This window comes from Corvus hawaiiensis, chromosome 19, assembly GCF_020740725.1.
Source record: "Corvus hawaiiensis isolate bCorHaw1 chromosome 19, bCorHaw1.pri.cur, whole genome shotgun sequence".
Classification (NCBI taxonomy): Eukaryota; Metazoa; Chordata; class Aves; order Passeriformes; family Corvidae; genus Corvus; species Corvus hawaiiensis.
The window spans coordinates 1,277,839-1,296,773 of NC_063231.1; the positions used below are offsets into that span (position 1 = coordinate 1,277,839).

The following is an 18,935-nucleotide window of genomic DNA, read 5'->3' on the forward strand; positions in this document are numbered from 1 at the left end:
GCTGTAGAACTGGGGTTTGGATCATGGGTTGGGGTGACGGAGATGGAGAGACGGATCTGCGGTGCCCTGTTGGGGTGATGGGGGTTTGGATGATGGGTTGGGATAATGGTTTGGGGTGATGGTTTGGGGGGGGTGGAGCTGGCGCCGCAGACTTTGCAGGGAGGTCTTTTCCAGGGTGAGGGGGCGCCTGGCCCTCATTCTGGAATTGCAGCCGGTAAAAGGGAAAGAGGAAACTGGAGCAGGGGCACCGCCACATGCAGAGCCTGCGGTGGTGGGAGCCATTTCCCACGGGATCCCGCCCCGCCATCCCAGGAGCCCTGGCTGTCGTTCCCTCAGCCTCACCCTGCCGGGACTCACGGCCCCTCGCCCCAGGTGCCCCCACGCCCCGCCGCCTGCCGCGGCTCCGGGATTCCCGTCACATCCCGCAGCCCCGGAGCTGCTGCCTCATGCCCAGCACGGCCATTTGTTTGTGCTGGTTTCAGGCAGACTGATGGTTTTAATGGCACATAATCATTTTTCAGGAGTCATTTGATGCCACTAATCATGGCTGTGATCCGGCACGCCGGGATGTGTAATGACAACGCTGAACAGGAAAAATGGCACTCGGATCCTCCGCTCTTCCCGCTCTAATCTATATTTTACCACATCTTTCTACCTAATGATACTTATAACTGTTAATAAATGACTACTTAGGCACTTCCTTTTTGGTTTTTTTTTGTGGCAGTGGGTGATAAAATAATTCTGGATTAAAATATCAGGATGGGAAAGGGAAGTGGGGGGTCAAGCGTTTGCCTGGGCTTTGGAAGGAGCTCACGTGGTGGGAAGTTCGGAGAGGCTTTCGCTGCTCAGAACTTTATGGCCTCTGGGTTAAAATAACAACTGCTAAAAAAGAAGAAAAAAAGGTAAAAGAAACCGTTTTTTGATGAAAAAATCCTTGCTGCAGGAAGAGGATCTTCCTGGCCAGGTGCCCAATGTCTTCAGGATGAATTATCGTGCCGTTCCTCACACTCCAACTCAGTTCACGGCAAAATTAAAGAGAATCAGGCAATTAAAAAAAATATATAATTTTCTTAATATGTTGTCTTCCCTGAGCTACTAAAAGCCAGGGATGTCAGACAGGGAATGAACTCGGATGGAGCACTGAGAGTTCCCTTCCCTTCCCTTCCCTTCCCTTCCCTTCCCTTCCCTTCCCTTCCCTTCCCTTCCCTTCCCTTCCCTTCCCTTCCCTTCCCTTCCCTTCCCTTCCCTTCCCTTCCCTTCCCTTCCCTTCCCTTCCCTTCCCTTCCCTTCCCTTCCCTTCCCTTCCCTTCCCTTCCCTTCCCTTCCCTTCCCTTCCCTTCCCTTCCCTTCCCTTCCCTTCCCTTCCCTTCCCTTCCCTTCCCTTCCCTTCCCTTCCCTTCCCTTCCCTTCCCTTCCCTTCCCTTCCCTTCCCTTCCCTTCCCTTCCCTTCCCTTCCCTTCCCTTCCCTTCCCTTCCCTTCCCTTCCCTTCCCTTCCCTTCCCTTCCCTTCCCTTCCCTTCCCTTCCCTTCCCTTCCCTTCCCTTCCCTTCCCTTCCCTTCCCTTCCCATCCTGGGATTCCTCTGAAGATGTAAATCTTAGAGTTTTCTCTTTTTTTTATTCCCCTTATTTTTTTTCCTCCTTTCCCTCTTTTTTCCCCTGTCTTTTTCCTCTTTTTCCCCCTCTTCTTCCTCTTTTTTCCCTCCCTCCCCCCTCAGAAGCAGCAAATCACTTTGATGGCAGGAGCGAGGTCCTTCACCACTACATGGAGCCACCCAGTCCCCTCTATCCATCATCCTTAACTGATTAGAATGCAATTACTCATGGATTCCTCCTCATTATTCACAGGCCCAGTACTCAGGATAAGGATTCCCTGGGATAAGGTTTCCCCAGGATGAGGATTCCTCCTGGATGCTCAGGGAGATCCCAGGCAAAGCCCATCCTTGGGGCGCATCCATCCTGGTGATCCCGGATCTCTGCTGGCACAGGTTGGACGGGGCTTGGAGCAACCCGGGACAGCGGGAGATGTCCCTGCCCATGGCAGGGGGTGGCATGGGATGAGCTTTAAGGTCTCTTCCAACCCCAAACCGTTCCATGATTCCACGATCACTCATCTTGCTCCATCAGCAGAGGCAGCGTCTGGGTGAGGGGACCTGAATGGAGCTCATTCCCAGCCCTTCTCCCCCTGCTCCCGCCCTGTCTCTGCCCTCAGAGCTCCCTGAGAGGTTTTCCTTCTGCAAAGGAACAGAGCAAAGTGCTGCTGCTTCTCTGTCCCGGTCACTGGCGCTTGGATTATCCCATCAATCACGGAGCAGTGCCGGCGGTGGCAGCAGCCAGGCAGGCTCGGAGGGGGATGGATCCTTGGTGGTGCAGGAGAGATGGATCCAGCCTCAGCATCCCACCTGGACTGGGAAAACCTCCCCAAAACCTCCCAGGGGACTGGGCATCCCAGCCTGGATCCCTGCTGGCCTCAGGGCAGGGCTCCGGTGGCACATCCCAGTGGCACTGCCAGGTCCCCTCCCAAAACACATGGCTCTCACCCAGGATGGCCGTCCCGTAGCTGGGAAATCCCCTTTGGTTTTCCCTCCTTTTCCTCCCTTAGAGGCAATTTGGCCATGCAAAGTTGTCCCAGGTACCTGCACATCCCACAACCCCCCGGCCGAAGCCCTGGAGCATCCCAGGATTGCCCCAGGACTGTTCCCGGAGCCAGGTGCTGGCAGCTGGCCCAGCCCCGCCGCCTCCCGGCTGTCAGCTCAGGAATATCCCGATGGATCCAGGGGCACGGGGCTGTTTGGCCACCTCAGAGCCCGGCTGGGCTCTCGGCCACGGAGCGGCATCCGTCGGCCTCGCCATCTGCTCTGCGCTGCAAACGTGTGGGGACGAAGCGAGTGTCACCTGTGCTCATCCTCCAGGATGGTGGCAACTGGATTCATGTCCCTGGAAGAGCTGGCACGTGGTTCTGTGTGCCCCTGCCCACCCCAAAACTTGGCACTGCTGCCCCGGTGCTGGGTGCTCCCCATCTTTCCCCTGTGCCCTTTCAGGACGTGTCACTGTCCCCACCGCTGGCAGCATCGTGGCTCTGCTGGGAAACATCTTCTCTATTACTTAAAGTGTAGGCACAGAATATTTTCAGCTCTTTTGTGTTTTTTTTTTTTTTGGTGTGTTATTTTTTTAAAAACTCTGTTTTTAGCATGTTTCCCTCCCCTGGGAAAGTGGCAAGAGGTGTTCCCACGAGGGGGACAGGGACAGGGACATGTAGGACCCATCAGCAACCGGTGACCAGGAGGTTGGAGGGTGACAGTAACTCCAACCCTAATAAATCATGGTGACACCTTTACACGGGGCCACATCACATCTCAGGAGCCACCTAATTAAAAACTGGAACAAAACAGGACAAGAAAATAACTTAATTTGGGTGTCTCTGCCTTGCTCACCTGGGGACAGCTCTCTGTGGGGGGAGGGTATGTTTGATCCTAATTAGGCTCCAGTTTGGAACAGGGATGGAGACAGGTTGCTGTCCTGGTGATCTGGGACACTGTGACCCCGCAGAGGGGGCTGCTGGCCCCAGGGGTATTTTTTCCACTCATTCTTTTCTTTTTAATCCAACCTTCCAACTGGACCCAAAGGGGCTGTTTATAGCCCTGCCAGGACCTTGGAGTGTCACCAACAGGTTTTTGGGGAGTGGGATGCTCCGGATGAATGGGTGGAGCTGGCACAGGGCTTGGGGACATCATGGCACAGGGACTGGCACTGTGGCACAGGGCTTGGGGCATCTTGAAGCTGAGCTTGGGGACATTGTGGCACAGGGCTTGGGGACTTCATGGGACAGGACTTGGATTAAAGCACAAATTCCTGCCTGGCTTTGCTGGTTCTCATCCCAACTTGTTCTACAATTTCCCAGTGGGAGGAAAAATTTCCATAATGGGCCCCTGGGGAATGGCTGGAGAAGGATCCCAAACATCCCTGATCAGCCCCTTCTGCCACAGTTATCTCCTGCTTTTCTTCTCCCAAGGAAAATTAAACCATCAATGGGATCGGGGAGCTCCAGCGTCGCCCCGGTAATTTTTCCTAATTGCCCAGGAAGTGGAGGGTAAAGGCACCCGGCCCCCTCAAAGGGAATGTGGGATCTGTCTCTGGAGGAGCAGGGAAGGGAGACGGGAAGCACCAGCCTCTCTCCAGTGAGGAGAACACAAACCCTTTCATGTGGCGCCGTGGAAAGGGAACGAAAGTCTCCTGGAATATCCCTGGGAGACCATCCAGCCCTGCCCCTGTGATCCCCGTTTTGTGATAAAGCTTTGGGGCAGCTTTGGAGAGGAGAATTCCAGGGATGTGGGCACAGCTGCCTGCTGCTGGCTACTGCTTCTGCCGATGGATGGGGAATTCCTGGCATGTGCCCGGTTGTCCCAGCATCTCCCGGCATGACACAGCATTTCCCAGCATCTCCTGGCACATCCCGGCACGTCCCAGCACGTCCCAGGGGTCCCAGGGTGATTCCCACATCCCAGTGCTGCCTGGGCAGGCCCCAGGGCTCGCCCAGACTTCCCTTTCCAGTGATTTAGTTTCGGGGTGCAGGGAATGTGGCTCCTTTCGGGATGGCGCTGAGAGCATTCCGAGCACTTGGTGCCATCCTCAGCCCCACATGGCCACGGCTGCTGATCCCAGCCAGCAGCTCCGGAAAATCTCCAGGAATTGTCCTCAGGGTTAGGTGATTTTCTGCTGGTTTGGAGCGGAGCCACGAGCGTGGGATCGGAGGTGCTCGAACGAGTGATTTTCCGTGTAGATCATTCCCTAATTAAACCACATCCTGAGTGGCTGCGTGTGAGCAGGGAGCGCCGGGAAGGCGACAGCTCCCGGGGATGTGGGATGTGCCCCCGCCAGTCCCACACTGGTCCCTGCCAAGCCTGGAGCTGGTCCAGTCTCCCTGATGGAAAACTGGAGTCTGGCTGCCATGGCCATATGAAGAAGAAGCAGGGATGGAGCAGAGCCAGCCCCGACCCTTGCACAGCTGGAAAATCCCCTCGAGTTTCCATCCTTCCCATTAAAACCAGTCGCTTCCTGCAGGAGCATCGCTGGCTGCTCCGGGCAAACCCTGGAAATGGGTGGATGTGCAGGAAGAGGGATGAGTCCATGCAAACCCCCGGAGGGTGGAGGAGCTTTATCAGCCCTGCTCCTTCCTGGGAGGTGAAGCTGTGGCTGCCAGCCCCAGGCGTCCCCATCCCTGTCCCCTGTCCCACCCCAAAGTCCTTGGAACTTCAGGCCCCCACAGGTGTCTCCCACTCCCACCCACCCCTTGCTGGGGGGCCAGGGCACGACCTCAGCGGTGCAGGGACACGTCCCTGCTGGAGATGCCACCGAGGCACTGCGTGTCTCCATTGCGATGTCCCCAAGGGGTGGGGACAGGGGTCAGGTGAGGGACACGACGTTCCTGGGCTCACGGAGCATCCTCCGCAGCCGCCGGCGCGGAGCCAGGCGCACGGAGGAAGGGGCTGCACGGGAGGAATATTTTTAGCTTTCTCATTAACCGAGTCCTTTCAAATTAGCCTTCCATTAACCTCAAAGCGCAATGAAAGCGCTGCAAAGCGAGCGTGGGATTTTTTCCCCTTCCCTTTCAGGGCTTAAGGCTCCTGCGGAATATCAAGGTTTTCCTGATTAGCGTCACATCTGCCTTGAAGCTCTAATGAAGGGAAGTTGTGTCAGGGGCAACTTTTGGGAAGAGCTGGGCCTGTGGCAGTGGGGTTGAGGCAGCTCCTGCAGTGTGGGACCCCCTGCCCAGCCCTTCTGCAAGGACCCATCGGGATCCTCCAGGAATTGGCACCTCCATGCCCATTCTGGAGGTGCCCGAGGTCAGGGTGATCCACTAAACAACGGAGAATCATCACAGCAGGGCTCGAAGCTGCCCAGGTGCTTCCTTGTTGGCACCGGCTCTTCCCATCCCCACACTGGGATTTTCCCTGGGTTTTGGGGGTGCTGGTTTGGGGCTGAACATTCATCTGGGTACTGGAAGGCTGGGAGAGCTGGTTTGACACCCCTCTGGCTCCGGTGTCCTCCAGTGTGGTCTTGGGTGGGATGGGATGGAGATGAGGGGAGGGAGATGGAGGAAGGAGGGAGGTGGAGGGATAGAGATGGAATGAGGATGAAGAAGGGATAGAAATAGAAGGAGGGTGAAGATGAAGAAAGAGAGATGATGGAGATGGAGATGGTGGAGACGTGGATGGAGGAAGGAAGGAGGCAGAGGAGGGATGGAGCAGAGCCTGGGACAGGATTGCTTCCAGTGCAGCAGCTCCTGGTCCTGTTCCCTGCCATGCGTGGGGCTGCTCCGGGCTCAGGGGACCCTCCCCAGCTCCGAACCCACCTACGGAGCCAGACCGGGAACCCAGGGCACTGGGATGCTCCGGGCCAGCCCCTTGGGATCCCCCAAATCCTGCCTGTCCCCCGCACACCGGGATCCAGCACATCCTGAGCCGCCTCTGACGAGAGGCCGCGTGTGCAGCACTCACACACCCAGGGCTGATTTCCATTAAAGTGGAAAGCAGAAATAACGGGAACATCAAAGGGAAATTGGAAAGACAGAGGGAAAAAAAAACCAAACCGGGGCGGAGGAACGGGAGACGGAGGAGAAGAAAGGGAAGGAGCTGCTCCGCGCCGGCGCCTGTCCTGCAAATTGGAAGAGCTGCTCGGAGGTGTCCACAGGCGACCCTGCCAAATCAATTGATTTCATCTCTGGGCACAGAGGCATTTTTTTATTTCACACCAATTTTCACGGGCAGCGTCGGATGAAAATGGCAGAGACGCCGAGAAGGGGGAGTGGCGGGGGAGCGGAGGGGGACAGGAGGGACCGGCTGATGACAAAAAGAGGACGAGGGGAGGGAAATTCTGCTGCCAGGAGGTGCCTGGGAATGATCCCCTGCTGTCCCCCACTGTCCCCCGCTGCCCACCACGTCTCCAGTCCTTCTCCACCTCCCCCTGGGGACCCAGCGCGGGGCATTCGCATCCCCCTCCCCACCTGGGACACGGGAATGAGGGCGAAGCCCCGAATCCCGGCAGTTTTCCCGAGGTGTGGTGGGAGCATCCCGGTTCCTCTCTCTCCCGCACGCAGCCGGAGACTCAGGCAGAGAAAAATACCCGCTGACATCAAGGTTATGTAGTCCTGGGCTGACAAGATGGATTATCTCCCGCAATCCATCATTTCCCTGGCTCCTATTGCAGTTTTCCTTTTGCTCTTTCTCTTCCCCCTTTTTTCTTCCCTCTCCTTTTTTTTCCTTTTTTTTTTTTTTTTTTTTTTTTCTTTTTATGAGCAGAAAACGTTTTTAGCAACCGTAATAGCCACGGCTGGAGGCAGGAATGGGAATCCATCATTTATTTGGCGGGGTTGGATAATAAGTAAGCCCAGGCCTAAATCCCATGACCTTGAGAATTAAATAATAACAATAATAACACTAATGAAATCCCATGGAACTTCCCACTCACAGCAGCCCCTCTCCCGCCTTGGCAGGTGGAAAAGGGCTGGGATTATTTTTCCAGTAATGAGGGTTGTGAGAGCTCCCATGGAAACGCTGCAGATGAAGGGATGGGGGCTTTGTCCTCCCTCCCTCCCCCTGCCCTTCCCGGGCCCCCTCGGGTGGCACTGCCAGCAGCGGGAAGGCCCCGGGCTGTGGGGATGGGGGCACTGAGACATTTCCCTCTGTGCTTCATTTTGACATTTCCCAAGGAAAATTTCCCGGCCCCTTGTCGCACACCGGCATCTTGCTTTGAAATCCAGGATCTCCAACCTGTGACAAAAACCCAGAGATAGGGAGTCAAAACATTTCCCCTGCCTTGACTCCCCAATTCCCCTTTTCCTCCCCTCTCCCCAGGGATTGGGGTCCCAGGGCAATGCTGGCATCCCTGGACAGGTGCAGACCCCCGACATTTGGACTCTCTGATCCTCACGGATCCCTTCCCGCTGGAGCTGCTCCATGGTGCTCTTTGCAGCCTTATGGCGCCTTCAGGGAACAGCGAGGCCCGAGCCAGACCGGCAGCGTGGAAAATGGAGAGGGAAAGTCAACCCATCGCTTAAAGATGGGAATAACTCCCTCGGCGTGACGCTGTGCAGCTCTGGTGGAGCGCAGGAGTGGCAGGGACTGGTGGCACGGGACGCCCTCGGGGTGGCAGGGCTGGTGCGGCCGCCCAGACCATGTCGGTGCCTCAGGGGTGAGAGGATGGAAAGGTGAGGAGAATTCCCGTCTTTCCCGCACTGCCCAGACCCCAGCCCGGTGTAGGAACGCTCCGGAGGGGCTGGGATGGGGGCAGGAGGGTGAGTGGCACAAGGGTGGCGTGGTGGCAGCGCATGGGTGGCAGCGGCTCTGTGGTGTGAGCTCTGGGACCGTGCCCTGGCGAGACCCAAAGGAGCTCCAGGGAACTTTTGCAAAGGAAAATGTGAATTTCGGGAATGCGGGAGTTTTCCTTCCTGCAGCAGGAGCAGTGATGGAGCGCAGCCACTGCCAGGGGGTTTATTCCGTCTGGTCTCCAGGGGCGGAATCCTCAGGGTGTTCAGGGTGTCACATCAGGGTGTTCAGGGTGTCACATCAGTCCCGTGTCCCCCCAGGCTGGTCGGGGACCCTCGGCATTCCAGGGACAGCAGCTGCTGCCGGGGGTGGCCAGACCCGCTCGGTCCCCGCGGCTCCTCCCGCTGATGAAGCCATTAAAAATCTACCAAACGTGCGAAATTAAACAGGGCTTTTGCACGCCTTGAACGGGGCTCTGCCGGAGCCCCGGGGCGCGTGTGCGGCCACCGAGGCTTTGGGGGCTGTGGGGAGGACGTGCACCCCCACTTCGGGGCTGAATATCCCCAATTTGGGCCTCAGCATTCCGTCTTGGCTTGGAGAGGGACTCAGAGCCCTGGAGCGGTGCTGGGGTGCCCCAGGAGAACCTCCAGGGGATTCCTCCAGATCCAGAGGCTCCTCTTCCTGGAGCAGGGGGCCTGGGAATAATGGCAGCGTGGGGAGCGGAGTGATTTGCTGCAGGTTTTGGGGTGCTGGGGTGGCAGCTGGCCCCCACTGGGACGATGGCTCTGTCAGTGCCCGGAGCCACCGCAGCCGCGGGGTGCCCGGCAGAGCCTCGAACGCTCCCCATTAATAACTCCCGGCTCCGGAGCGTTGTCGCTCGGTCGGGGGTTGCAATTACAGCGAGCCCCGGGGCTGGAGGCATCACCTCGCTCGGCTGCGCCGGCGGAGCCCTGGTGTCACCCGGGCTCACGGAGCGGGGACAGGAGCACACGCACCCGTCCTCTGCGGGGACCTGGGCTTAATTAATCTTCTGTCGAGCGGAGAAGTGGGAATGGTCCCGGAGGAAGCCGGGGAGATGATTGTGCTGGAGTGAGACAAAAGAGAACAGTTAGACTGTGACAGCTGATATTAAAATGACTACAACTCACTTCATCCCCCAGTCAATGCATTATATTCCTTATAAATAATGGGATACTCCAGGTTAACTGTCTGTTGCTGCATTCCAATTGTTGATATTTAATTAGCTCTAAAATTAAAGTGTTCTTTTATTGCCCTATCGTTAAGGCTGCCTTACTTCTAATTGATTGAGATTGAAGTGCCTCCTCTCCCTCCCTCCGGGGGCGCGGCGCCGGGGCAGGTTTGGTGACAGCGTGTGACACCGGCAGGTGCGACAGGAGCAGAGCTCTGGGACACGTCCCCAGGGCGTGGGGGGGGTCTGGGCTGGGAGGGAGGGGGACACTGTTTCCCCCAGCCCCTTCCCCAGTGCACCCGTGGGGGACATGGAGACATTCCCCGTGCTGGATCCGGCCCCTGCAGGTCCCAGTTCTCACTGGGATCACCCCAAATTAATGAGGGCCCCTTTTCCCTGGCTCTTGGTATAAATCCATCCCGACAGCGGGCTCAGGACCCTCCACACCTCACCCTCGTTGCCTTCATTGAAAACCACCCCAAAAACTAATCCTGGAGCAATCCAAGGAGGAATGAGGCACCAGAACTGAGCCTGCTCTGCCGGGCACCGCAGTGCCCAGGCGCCAGGGCAGGACCTGCTTCCTACATCTCAAAAATGGGAGGAATTAGGAGCCCTCTGATCACCCTGGGATGAAATTTCAGAGCCGGAGCTGGGCACCAGGAGCTCCTACAAAACCCCACCAGCTCCCTGCGAGCTCTTTAAAATCCCGATGCATAATTTAACTGGAGTGACTGAAAGCAGGAATGTGGGAAACCCTCACCCTCAGGCTGCGGGAGAACGCTCCCTGCTCCCCAGCATCCCAAATTCCTCTAGTTGCTCCATCCACATCTATCACGGCTGCGGAAGGTGAGGGGTTTTTTTTGGCAGGGCCGTGCTCCAAACCCAGAGAAAAACCAGTGGAGTTTGTTGACTGCGGGTGCTCCTGGTCCCGCTCCCGCCTCATCCCGGTGCGGGGACCGCGGGATGCGGAATTTCGCGGTGCCTCTTTCATGTCAGAGCAGCGCCGAAGCGCTTGGGAGAGTTAATAATAGAATAGCAGCGGATTAAACAATGAATAATGGAGGAGGGTAATAGAGAGAATAAATAATATATTTACAGACTTGCAGTCCTGCTCCCCGGCGTGGGGCTGGCAGGGATGTCCCCGTGGCACAGCCGGTGCCAGGTCAGGGCTCGGGGCAACCTGGCAAAGCCAAACTTTGCCGGAGGGTGCCAGTCCCCGCGCTGGGTGACACGGGGACGTAATCGGGCAGCAGCTCCCAAAGTGGTGTTCCCGACCGGGGCTTGCAGGCAGAAATCCTCTCGCTGAGCCGTCTTTTCATGCTCCCTGGCTCCTGACGAACTCGATCTTGCTTGGCTCTAATCCCCAAACGCTCTAATGAGGGGTTGTTTTCCAAGCAATGCGCCGAGTGACAAGGACGGCTGCTCCTCGCCCCGCGCGGCTGGCACGGGCCCGGCGCCGGGGGACAGCAGGGTGGCACGGGGGTCCCTCGGCTGGCAGCGGGCTGGCGGCAGCGCGGGGCAGGTGTGGGGTGCCGGAGGATGGTGATTCCCGGGATCTGCTCCCGGGCACGCTCTGCTCGCTCCCCAGCTGCTCCCGTGTGCCGGCCACCAGCTGCTGCCGGGATGCTGGGGATGGTTGTGGCTCTCGCTGTGGCACAGGGCTGGCGTGGGGGGCCCTAATGAGCATCCCGGGCTGGGGTCCCCCCAGACCGTCCCTGGTGAGGGTCACGGTCCCCGCGCGAGGCGCAGGTGGCAGGCGGCAGCGGGACGGTGATGATGGATGGGGCTCGGCCGGTGGCAGCGCCGATGACACCGAGGGCTCCGGCTGATTTATCACTCACCGCGATGGGCCTGGAGGTTGGGAAGCTGGATGGGAGCCAGAGGCAGGGAGAGATTTCCTTGCGAGAGGGTGCGACCCCGGGGAACCACCCACGCTGCACTGGGCGCCCCAAAATATCGGGGGAGGGACACTCAGGGAGGGACTCCTGGTGCCCAGGGCTGGAACCACTCTGAGTCCTGGGTCTGGCAAAGGGCTTTGCCCCCTCAAATAGCCCCGGGGTGGGCTCTGCCTGCCCCGGGCAGACCCCTGCCTGTGCGTCCCCGCGTGTCCCTCCCGGCTCCGTGTCATTAATTCACCTGTCACAGGCTAACGCGGAGTCGGGATAATATTGATGTGGCCATTAGAGCGCGGGGACAAGAAGGCACAGCGCCTGTGCCACCTGCAACGGGATCATCCCCACCTCTCCTCCGGGTGCCACACGCGGGTCCTCCCCTCCGTCACCTCCCGGGACCAGTGTTCCCACCCCCCCCGTGCCGCGGGTCCCGGTACCCGGGAGAGGAGGGAAAAACGCTGGGAGCCCTTAAAATAACACCCAACTGTTTAAGGATGTGAGATCCGTACTAAATCTCGGGGGAAAGGAGCAATTATCCTGTCAGAGAAGGTGATATAATTTTGGAGAGCTGGCTCCGCAGCTGTAATTTTTTTCCCAATCGTTTCTCCCCCGGAGGGATTTAGTGGCCAATTATCCATCAGGGAGCGGGAAGGTGCTGGCTGCCAGCTCGGGGTGCCGTGTGTCCTTTGCCATGTGCCGTGTCCTGTGTGCCGTGTGCCGTGTCCTGTGTGCCATGTGCCATGTCCTGTGTGCCGTGTGCCGTGTCCTGTGTGCCGTGTGCTGTGTCCTGTGCGCCATGTGCTGTGTCCTGTGTGCCATGTGCCCTGTCCTGTGTGCCATGTGCCGTGTCCTGTGTGCCGTGTGCCGTGTCCTGTGTGCCGTGTGCCGTGTCCTGTGTGCCTTGTGCTGTCCTGTGTGCCATGTGCCGTGTCCTGTGTGCCATGTGCTGTGTCCTGTGTGCCATGTGCCCTGTCCTGTGCGCCATGTGCTGTGTCCTGTGCGCCGTGTGCTGTGTCCTGTGTGCCTTGTGCCGTGTCCTGTGTGCCTTGTGCCGTGTCCTGTGTGCCGTGTGCCGTGTCCTGTGTGCCGTGTGCCGTGTCCTGTGTGCCATGTCCTGTGTGCCATGGGCTGCTCTGGAGAGGCTGCCCAGTGCCAGGACAAAGCGTGCTGGGGCTGCTGGTCCTGTTTGGGTGCTGGCTCTGTTTTGGGGACTGGTCCTGGTGTGGGTGTTGGCACCGTTTTGGGTGCTGACACTGGGGTGGGTGCTTGCACTGGTTTGGACATTGGCAATGCTGTGGGTACTGGTTTGGGCACTGCCCCTGGTTCTGGCACTGCTGTGGGTACTGGTTTGGGCACTGGCACTGGTTTGGGCACTGCCCCTGGTTCTGACACTGCTCTGGGTACTGGTTTGGGCACTGGCACTGGTTCTGGCGCTGCTGTGAGTACTGGTTTGGGCACTGTCCCTGGTTCTGGCACTGCTGTGAGTACTGGTTTGGGCACTGGCACTGGTTCTGGCACTGCTGTGGGTACTGGTTTGGGCACTGGCACTGGTTCTGGCACTGCTCTGGGTACTGGTTTGGGCACTGCCCCTGGTTCTGGCACTGCTGTGGGTACTGGTTTGGGCGCTGTTACTGTTTTTGGCTGTGGGTACTGATGCTGGCGCTGGCACGGGCGGGGGTCAGGAGGGCGGGCGCTCCCACCCGTTGGGCTGCTGGGGAACGTAATTAAGTGCGAACTTGTCATTTTTTTAATGAAGTGCCAGCGCTGGAGTTTATAATTGCTAATGAGCCCGAATAATAATTAGCTGGGTTTTAATGAGGGCGATGATCACTGGGAGGGAGAGAGCGGCCGTGCTTTGGCCTCGTTCCCTGCCGCGCTTCTGTGCTGTGTCCAGCAGCCGGGGTCACCCGTCCCCAGCGCGGGCAGCGGCCCCGTCACCTCTGTGCCATCCCTCAGAGCAGGGCCACCATGTCATGATGCCACGCTGGGGCTCAGAATCCCAGGAAGTGCAGTAGGAACCCTTGGATGCCGAGAATGTCTCTGGTGTCACTTGGGAGCACGGCGGCACCAGGGACCTCCAGGATGAGTCCTGCACTCCGGGATGGCCCCACAGCCCTGGCACATGTCCCCACACCCCATCAGAGGGTGCCATGGGGAGATGCCACCACTGTGGCACACGTGGCTCTCTGGGCAGCTGGAGGGGTCCGGGACACTCCCGTCCCCCTGAGGGCCACGCTGGGATGAGGTCTGTGAGCACCCAGGTGCAAAGGGGATGTGGAGGGTTGGCCACCCAAGCCGTCCCTTCCTGGGGACACCTGGGTGCTGTGTGACCCCACCGTGTGGGTGTGGGTGCTCCAAGCTCATCCAGTCCCGGGGGAACGCGAGGACTACGGGATCAGAGGGCAAAAATTAGCCAGCTAATTAGGCAATTGCAGGTGATTATCTTTAATTAGAGAAAGAGAGAGGTGTGAAAGGATGGGGATGTGGAGGCTGCCAGGGAGATGCTGAGCTGGCTATCCGAAATGTGGAGTCTGGGACTGCTGAGCCTCCGACCACCTCGGCTCCTCCTGCTGAGCACCTGATCCTCGCTCTGGAAAATCTCTCTAATTGCAGCAGAAACCTTGAGAGCCGCCGGTGATTGCATCCAAAGGTTCATAAAGCAGGAAGCAAATTCGGGAGACAGCTGTGATGTTGCTTCAAAGAAAATTAAAAAAAAACAGGAAAAAAGAGCGGGGATGGAAACAGGTAAAGCCGGCTGGGCAGCTCCACGCTCAGTGTTTTTTATGGAGATAAATAACTGAGCCATGCTGGGGGACCTCCAGCACCCCCAGCATGGAGCTGCACGGTGCCAGTGGTGTTGTTTCCTCTGGATGCTGCTGGATTCCCAGGAAAAGTGTCCAGGATGTGCCCTGGGATGGGTTTGCTGCTGGTGATGGAGCACATCCCCATGCCGAGGCCAGCTCTGGTGTTGGGGTCCCCAGAGCCACTGCTCAGCCCCGCAGCTGCCACTTCACCCTGGCAAATGGTGTCACCACGTCGTGGATGTCACCCCTGCTCCACCTCACGGAGTGGGAGGAACCCACCCTGCTCCAGACAGGCCCATTAACCCAGCGCACGCTGTTATTTCTCGGAGGTGTAATTAAATTTAATTGTCAATTACAGAGTGACAATGTGGGATCGGCACCACCCCGCCCATCCCCCGCAGCGGGGAGCGGATCCAGCGCCGGGACCCCCCCGTGCCCCCAATCCCTGATCCCCCCAGAACCAGGAGGCTGCGGCTCTTCACGCTGCTCTGGTTTCTGCTTCCTCACAAGAGCTGAAATCTGACCTTTTTTATTATACAGGGCTGAGATTCCAGAGCCGGGAGCAGCTCTGGGAGGGAAAGGTGGGAGACTGAGATGGGAGCGGGGGAACCATCGGAGTCTCCAAACAGATGGGTGGTGGTGTGGCACCTGCCAAGGGCCGGGCTGAGCTGGTGGCAGGGATGCTCAGGGAGCACTGGGGGGATTCAGGAGCTTGTCCCGGTGTCCGTGGATTGAAGGACAGGAGGCAGAGACGGAAAAGTGCCCGTTTAAAAATCAATGGAAGTGTCATGCGCTGGGAGCGGGGCTGTGCCTGGAAATTGCAGCCGTGTGCGGCGCCGCCGAGGCCCCGATAATTGTGCTTTTCTTCTCTTCCTTTCTTTCCCTTTCTCCCGCTGCGCTGCAATAATTGGGAGCTGTCGCCCGGCTCATCCGCTCGGCTCCGGGCGGCAGCGCTGCAATTATCCAGCGGCTCGGGAACGACGCCTTCAATAGCCACACACACGGCACATGCTGCCCCGGCCCCATCCCTGTCCCTGTGTCCCTGTGCCCATCCCCAGGACAGCCACATCCTCATCCTCATCCTCATCACCATCCCATCCCCATCGCATCCCATTCCAAACCCATTCCCGTCTAATCCTATCCACATCCCATCCCCATCCCCATCCCCATCCCCATCCCCATCCCCATCCCCATCCCCATCCCCATCCTCACACTATCTTCATCCCAGCCCCATGCCCTTTCCCATTCCCATCTCCATCCTATCCCTGTTTCCATCCCCATCCCAACCCCGTCCCACCCCTTTGCCATTCCCATCTCATCCCATCCCCATCTCATCTTCATGCCATTCCCATCACCATCTCATCCCATCCTTATCCCATCTCCATTTCCATTCTCATCCCCATCCCCATCCCCATCCCCATCCCAGGACACGGTGCAGCAACTGGAGTGAATCCCAACCCCAGGCCGTGCCACTGAGGCCACAGGTCCCATCCTGACCTACTTTTCCAAGCAAATCCCTCTCCGTCAGCGTTCCGGCGGCGGCTCCTGCCTGGGAGCCCCGTGTGGGGCCGTGACTCCCAGGGAGCTTCCTGACAAACGCTCACAATAACGCAATTATGGGAGAAATAATAAATGTGTCAGTCCTGCAGGCGGGAATTTCCCGGGAGCAGGGAGCTGTGCCGCTGTGGCCACGGGCACTCCCCGTGCTTGGAATTAACCAGGAAAAGCTCTCCCCAGCCCTGAGTTTGTGCATTATTGATGAACCTCTCAGGGCAGCCATGACTTAGGGGCTCTCCTGCCTTGCTTATCCCTCAGATTTCTTCCTTGGATTGGTGGGATCCATGGCTGGCCATGGCACCATGGAGGAGAGATGCCTTTTCCATGATGCAATGCCAAGGAACAGCCAGGTCTCCCACCCGCAGGGAGGGCTGGGGGCTGCAGGGCCGTGCCTGCATCGCTGGTGGGGCTGGGATGGGTGTGAGGATGGGGACAGGGGTGGCTTCCCCATGAAACCCCCGTCCCCAAGGTCCTCGGCTCGGCTGTGCTCCCACACAGCCCCGGCAGCCGAGGGATCTGCATTACCCAAAGGATTTTCTTAATTAGGAGACTTGACAACCGCGCTGGCTGCCGCACCCAGCCGGCCCCGCGCTCCAAAGCTCTGCCCACCCCCTGCCACAGCACTGCGGGGACACCGCGGTGGCACCGGCACCGCACGGAGGAGGGGACAGGGACCCTGTCCCCCGTCCCGGGGTGGGGCTGAGCCGGGAGGAGAGGCTGGAGCTGCTCCTGCCTCCGGGATTCCTTTCCCTGCTGAGGTTGGTGCTGAGGAGATTCAGAACTTTGGGGTGGCTTTGGGATCCTCCTGAGAGGGGGATGCACTGCCACCTTCCACCCCCTGCTCTGTCCCTGCTGTCCCCAGCAGGGATATTCCTGCTTGGTGGCCTCATCTCCATGGCACCTCCAGATGGCTTTGGTTTGATCCTGGGGCTGCCCATGGGATCAGGGCTGGGCATAATGGCCACATCTGTGCCATAGCTGTACCGAAGCCGCCGTACCCATGCTGTACCTGCCGTACCCACACCCCCGAGGCAGCAGCACGCAGGCACAGGCGCATTCCCACAGCGAGGAATTGATCCCCGCTGTTGCGTTTGTGAGGCGGCGTAATCCCACGGAATCGTCTCCGTAATATCCCAAACGAAAGCATTTATTCTTGCCAAAAATCCAATAAAGAGCTCAGGCCTCCTCCATAGGCAGATAAAGCCCAGATTAACAGGGGTGCCGAGATCAAAAAAAAAAAGTAAAAAGAAAGAAAGAAGGAGGAAACTCTGGGAAAATGAGCGCGGGATGGAGAGGAGACTCCTGCCACCTTCTCCTTTCCCAAGGCTGCTGCAGCTCAGGGTTTTATTACAAAAAGCCACCTAAGTATTACAGACTAATCCCTAAATCCCAGCCTAGTAAAATATGGAATGGATTTTGTAAATTGTGCCCTTTACAAAGCTGATTGAACTTTTTTTTTTCCTTTCTCTTCTCCTTCCCCCTCCTCTCCCAGGGGATCTTTTATTCTCCTTGGGGACCATGATGGTTTTTGGTGTCCATGTCCTGGCTCTGTTCCTTCTCCAGCCCGACTCACCTGCTCCCAGTTTGGAGCTGCTGGATGGTGGGAGGAATGTGGTAGTGAGCCTGGATTATGGTGAGGACGATCCATTGGGATGGGATGGGATGGGATGGGATGGGGATGGAGATGAGGATGGGGTGGGATAGGATGGGAAAAGAGGTGTGATAAGGGATGGGGGAGGGAAAAGGGAAGGGGAAGGGGAATGGGCATGAGGGAGAGAATGGGGGGGGGGGAAGGGAAATGGGATGGAGATGGGGATGGGAATGGAGATAAGGATGGGGAAGAGGAAAGGAATGGGGATTCAGGGTGTGCCAGTGGCCCTGTGGCCAGAGCTGGTCACCTGTGCTGTGACTTGCTCTGTTCCCCATTCCATCCCCGCTTCCCCCTGGCACCCGGCTGCACGGAGGCAGGGATGTGGCTGGGAACACCAAACCCTGTGGGAAAACCCCTCCTCCTCCCCTTGGCCTGATTTTAGGGCTTTCTGCCTTCCCTGGGGTTCCCTGAGGTGATGTGGGGCTGACACAGAGGTCCCTGTGGGGATTGGTGTCCCCTGGGGCTGCCAGGGCACCCACATTCCCTGCCGAGCCAGCAGGGCCGGAGCCAGGATCCGGGGGAGGCTGCTGGGGTCACGCAGGGACCGTGCTGTCCTTGGCTCCTCCTCGGACGCTGCGCAGGGCCTTGGCTGCCTGTGCAGGCAATAAATCCGAGTGTCAGCCGTGCTGGGTCAGTCTGTCACCTCTGCACGGCGGTGACTGCGAGGCGCCACCAGCCCACACAGCGCCTGGCCAAGCACCCTCGGGCTCCTCGGGATGCTGGGATGCTCCTTGGGGCTGTGGAACCTGGAACTGGGATTCCACACAACCATCCCTCCGGGATGAGCCCAGCGTCACAGAGCCTGTTTGTGCACGGGAGGGGGATAAATTTGGGCACTGCTTTCCTTCCTCCAACGTTATTTCCTGTTTTTTTAATATTAAAGCAAGATGTTGCTGGAAAAATATTCTTCCTTCCCTGTTTTTCCATCAAATTATTTTGCAGAAGAACATCTGGCAGCAGCTCACAAATGGGCTACTCCTGCCTGTCGTGGCAGCGCTGCCCGTTCCCCGCAGCTGCTGGGGCAGCTGGCAAATGCCACCTGCCACCACGGTGCCATCATCCCGTGCCACTGGCTGACACGGCGGGCACCGGGGAGGGGAACCGGGCAGCATCGTGTCCCACGTAGCAAACGGGGAGCTGGGGAGAGGAGAAACATCTGCCACGTCTTTCATTTGACTCCGTTCCACCCTGAGCTGCTGTTTCCTTTGGTTTGAGGGAAGTGCGGAGGCTGACGGACACCCGGGATCAGATCCCAGCTCTGAGCCGGGCTCCAGCCCGCGGCAGCTGGAGCCAAGGCTGCATCCCTGCGTGGGCTCGGATGCTGAGCAGGATTTGGGGGTGTTTGGGGGGTGATTGTGCATTGAAGCCCCCCCCAGCCGGGCCTGGGCTGAGCTCTCGCTGCTTCTTGCTGAGGGGCAGCCTCAGTTTTCCCCAAAACCAAACGGCACAACCGGGAGCCATCCATCCCTTCCTTCCCTGCCACAACCCATCCCGGCGATGCAACACCGGCGTTACTGCTTGGAGCCCGTGCTGGAGGATGTTAGGTGGTAACCATGGCAACGGCCAGGTTTCTCTTTCCT

General features: G+C 58.3%; 1 long non-coding RNA gene across 1 annotated transcript; it reads left to right on the forward strand.

Moving 5' to 3' along the window:
* The first annotated feature begins 234 nt into the window (after positions 1 to 234).
* On the forward strand, positions 235 to 700 carry LOC125335689. Its single transcript, XR_007207520.1, has 2 exons — positions 235 to 372; positions 522 to 700. It is a non-coding gene; the product is annotated as an uncharacterized LOC125335689 (long non-coding RNA).
* Positions 701 to 18,935: the final 18,235 nt, after the last annotated feature.